Here is a 5,312-nt window from a genome sequence, read left to right as displayed (position 1 = left end):
TCAGTAAACTCAAATCCTGCTGATAATTCAGTTGAGACCAATTGTAAGGTAGTTTAGGGATTTGTCCATGGTATTTTGAAATGTCATCTCAGTTTCAAGAAATGTGCCAAACCTATGGAAAAAAATTGTAATGCGTGATCGGGCTGCCAAATCGTATCGGGGTCGCTTATAGATGACTTCACGCTACAGGATTGGTGGGAAACTATCCCATTAACGTGGGAACATTGGAAAGAAAATATCAAAGATGCAATTTAAATAACAAATGTATGGACTGAAATTGTAAAAACATAAATAAACCTAAGACTATAAAAGCAGGATACTTTAATATTGAATAAATAATAAAATAGATTAAATAAATAATAAATTAGATTAAATACAAATAAATAAATAAACATAAAATAATTGAGATAAAATAGCACATAACATTTGTTTAAAATAATTAATGATGTCTATAAATACATAATTACATATCTGGTACTGACACCTATATAGAAAGTTTGGACAACAGAAAGCTACCACAGGAGGGGGCGTGGGCTCAAGCATGTAGCCCATGAGCATATACTGTAGATATCTTTTGCACGCAAAACATTAGATAACTTTCTTTTACAAACTAGGTGTACAGTTTCTTTAATATTTTACCTTTGTTTTATTTTTTTAACCTTTAATGTATTTGACAAGCCGGTAACATAAGGAATACACTCTACATGTATGATACAGGCTATTACTAGTATATGGTATATTTTTACTGTACATGGATTTTGATTTTCAACATTCTGAATGCTGGAAATGTACCAGTGTGTTCATACATACATTACACATAATATGTTCAAATAAGAGTGTATTTGTACATGTATTTGCTTTATCACCTGTCTTTGGCTACTGATATAACAAGCAAGATACCTGATAACAAAGCCATTTTCATGGTACCAATGAAAGTTTTATAACAGGTTCCTATGTAATTTGCTTGTCATAATGAATATATGGTCTTGAATTCAAATGTGATTTCAGTGTAACTGACAACCAAATGTCATGTTGTCTCTTAAATTTTTATCAGTAGCTTTCAATTGTGCAAGTACAATATTTATGACTTTTATTTGCACAAAATCCACAATAACTAATTTCCGCATTATGGGCCCTATTTTATCAATAATTAAAATCGACAATAATTGTTTTTTATTAAGTCCATTCACTTTGTACTGGCTTATAATTTAAATCAATTATATTTTTATTTTCAATTATTACTCTTGATAAAATAAGAAACCCGGAACATATAGATATGCCATGAACACATACATATCCACAATGGATAGAAGGCATAGGACTTTGGATCATTGTAACACTAGTGAACGTTTTATTGAACGTATTTGAACATTGGTACAATATAAAATTTATGGCTTCATAGATGGCCGGGGGGCAGGGGTGGGGGGTTGGTTGGCGGGTTTTCTTCTATCGCTCAGTTCCAGACTCTAATATTAGATTTGACAGAGGCATCTTTTGTTTATGTTTAACAAATTTAAAACATCATAAATCATGTTGTTTCTACTAAGTAATGTCTCGAATGTTGTTGGGAGTAGTAGTATGGCGGCCTCGCGGCTTCAAAAGTCTTGGCCTATCCGCTAGCCAGATCAGTGACTGCACTATACTGTGGGGACATCTTGTGGCCAAAAAGAAAACAGCAGTTGAAAATGTGAATGCGTCCCAGTCAAAAAAAAATTGCATTAAATTCGTGTAAGGCTAGCCTTTTATAAGTTCACTGCATCACTGTGGTGAGTGACCACATGACATTCCTATTCTTATATAAAAAAATGAAGCAGTAAACACAAGTCTTAGCAAAAATAAATAAATAAATAAATCTCACATTTGATAAAGTTGAAGTACCACTGATTGTCACGCCCATCTAAGTGGGTTGAACTTTATTCTCCGCATTTGACCCATCCACTGAGGAAGCGGTGAGCAGCAGTATGGGGCTTGCGCTCGGGAATCATTTGGTCATCTAACCCCCCAATTCCAACCCTTATTGGTGAGTGTCAATCAGGGAGTTAAATGGGTCCCATTTTTATAGTATTTGGTATGACCCGGCCAGGGACTGAACCAATGATCCCCCAGTCTCAGGGTGGACTATCTTTATTTTGAAGTTCTAAAACAAAAAGTGTATCCTCAATGCAGCTACTGGCCAGCTGAGAAATGAATGTCTGATCAACGCGGCTGTCTTCTCTCCTTTGCTTTTTGTGGATGTTCCATCATTCTTGAGTGCCCCATATGTCGCTGCAGCCTTCACCCTACTGGTTTTCTGTGGTAGAAAGTAATAAAACAGCAATGAGTGACTTTCACTTGGAGTGTTTGCCATCAGCTTCTGCACCAACTATGATGTGGTTTACATACACAGACTGTTAGAAGACTATCTTTGTCTTCTGTGTGTTCGTTGTTGTTCGGGTAGAGAGATTATTGATTCATTGAATACAGACTGGAGATCGGTGAACAGGTCCTTCGACATACACAGACACATACAGAAACACACATGCACTCACTCACTGCCTACTTTTATCAATATTTCCTTACCGTTAGCCCGCACGCTAATTCCCAAATGTCCGCTAATTCCCAAATGTCCGCTAATTAGTCTGTTAGCGTGCGGGTGAACGACTAGCCCGCGAGCTTCGCGGGCTAGTCGTTCACCCACACGCTAACACCCAAATGGACTGTATGCTACGTAGGAGGCAGGACTTCCGGGTTTTCACCCATCAACTTTGTTTCCGTTTCCGGTTTGCGAAGTGTGGGCCGCGTCCCAATACTTGCGCTTTGGCCTTTGTGCCCCTCAGTTGCGCGTTCCCGCCGACGGGTGCGAGGCTGCGAGCATGTAGTGTCTGTCTCAGTGTCCAAAGCATTTCAGATAGCAGAGTAGCTCGCGGTGGGGGGGGCGCAGGGGTGGGGGTGCTAGTGTTGGAAAGCGGCCAGCTGTGAAAGTGGCTGGAAACGGCAATGATGTGTAAAACCCGGAAGTCGGAAGTCGGTGGCATCTACCCCATAGCCGCTAAAAAAACGGCTATTATGTTGGCCTGCCAGCTAATAGCCGTTAATTCGCGAGCTGATAGCTCACTGGGCTAATAGCCGCTAATTCGCGAGCTTAAATAATATCAAATGAAAGACTGCTTTCTGAAAGCAGTTGACCCTCAAACTACCAAATTCAAAACTGTCACTCAAAGCCCAACAATATAGAATAGCCTTAAATGCCATGGTGGTATTGATGTGCTGTCGTTTTCAATGTCGTTTGACTCAAACTAAATATATTACCTGGAGGGTATGATGAAAAAAAATGTAATTGGAAGAAAATCCAAAAGTTTATTTTGGGTCCTTTGGGCGTATATTTAGTTCCGTAAAAATACAACTTGATGTCTGTCAATGCAAAATAAATGTTTTTCACAATCAAATCAATAACTTCAAATCAATAACTATCCTGTTTTGAATGGAAATTATTACTTTGAATGAACAACTGCATGCAACATTTTTTTACATTGCACTTGGCTTACTTGATTTACTGCTATCTTAGTTTTAAGTTTCATTCTCTAAATTGCTTATCCTCAATTATATTTAATTCAGGTTCAAATTTCCCACCCTGTGCCTGGTGGATGCGACGTCATGCGCGTTCTTGTGGTGTTCCATTCAGACTAAATGTCGCCTTATTTTCCTCAGTGAAAATAGCCTATTGTGGCTACAGCATACTAAACACGGTTTTCGGATTAATCTCGCATTCATGGAATAATAATTAATCAGATTAATCCACCCCATCTCCAAATGTTTTACTTAAATTCAAGGTCAAAAGCTTGGGCCTTATCACAGGGGTCTAGTGTCCACATTTTATATTATGTTATTTGCTTCTGTAAAGCGCTTTGTGACAGCTATGGCTGTTTGAAAGCGCTATATAACTAAAGATGATTTGACTTGACAACCCCACCTAGACCTAAAAAACATTTTTACAAAGGCCATAATGATTATAATGTTAAATAAAAATGTTACTTTTAACTAACTACCTGTTACAGCTGCATATCGCCGGCGCCGGGCCAAAACCTGGTAAATCACAATTTGGCAAATTTCATATTTTTTTCAAAAATCTAAACTTTTTGTCAGTCTGCATGTGTGGGTGTCATTTTTTATGAATTATTGATTAATCTAAAGTGTTGAAAATGGCTTGTTCTCTATGGTGATGCAATGTTATGGTTGAAACTGAAGAACATGCCATTTTTAGGGTCTCCTGAAAAGTGACAATTTTGGAGTTACAAGGTTTTGACCCGCCGAAAACTAAAAAAATATACATAAAAAATTATCACATTTAGTAGGCCTACAATATTAATACATTAAAAGGCCATGATGGGGCACAAGCCAGTGTCTTCTTGTGCCGGTCCTAAGCCCAGATAAATATAGAGGGTTGTGTCAGGAATGGCATCCGACGCAAATCTTTGGCCAAATCAGACATGAGAATCAAATGACTTCCATACCGGAACGGTTGAAGCCCGGGTTAACAACGACCGCCATCGGTGCTGTTGACCTACAGGGTGGTGGTGGAAACTGGACTACTATTGGTCGAAGAAGGAGAGGAGGAAGGTGTGTTAGTAGGAATACAGAGAAGAGGAACACCAAACGTCTAGGACTGAGAGTAGGGACTTTGAATGTTGGAACTATGGCAGGAAAAGGTAGAAAGCTGGTTGACATGATGCAGAGGAGGAAGGTGGACATATTGTGTGTTCTGGAGACCTGGTGGAAAGGGAGCAAAGCTAGATGTTTAGGGGCAGGGTTCAAGTTATTCTATCATGGTGTAGATGGGAATAGAAATGGAGTAGGAGTTATCGTGAAGGGGGAGTTTGTTAGGAACGTCTTGGAGGTAAAAAGAGTGTCAGATAGAGTGATGAGCCTGAAGCTAGGAATCGAAGGTGTGAAGATCAATGTTGTTAGTGGGTATGCGCCACAGGTAGGATGTGAGCTGGAGGAGAAGGAAAACTTTTGGTTGGACCTTGATGAAATGATGCAGAGCATCCCTAGAAGTGAGAGAGTTGTCATTGGTGCAGTCTTCAATGGACACGTTGGTGCAGGAAACAGAGGTGACGAGGAGGTGATGGGCAAGTTTGGTATCCAGGAGAGGAACGCAGAAGGACAGATGGTGGTTGACTTTGCAAAAAGAATGGATGTCGTGAATACTTTCTTCCAGAAGAGGCAGGAACATAGGGTGACCTACAAGAGTGGCGGTAGTACACAGGTAGACTACATCTTGTAGTGACGGTGTAATCTGAAGGGGATCAGCGACTGCAAAGTAGTGGTAGGTG

The sequence above is a fragment of the Vanacampus margaritifer genome, chromosome 7 (genome assembly GCF_051991255.1).
Source record: "Vanacampus margaritifer isolate UIUO_Vmar chromosome 7, RoL_Vmar_1.0, whole genome shotgun sequence".
NCBI lineage: Eukaryota > Metazoa > Chordata > Actinopteri > Syngnathiformes > Syngnathidae > Vanacampus > Vanacampus margaritifer.
This window is presented reverse-complemented; position numbering follows the sequence as displayed.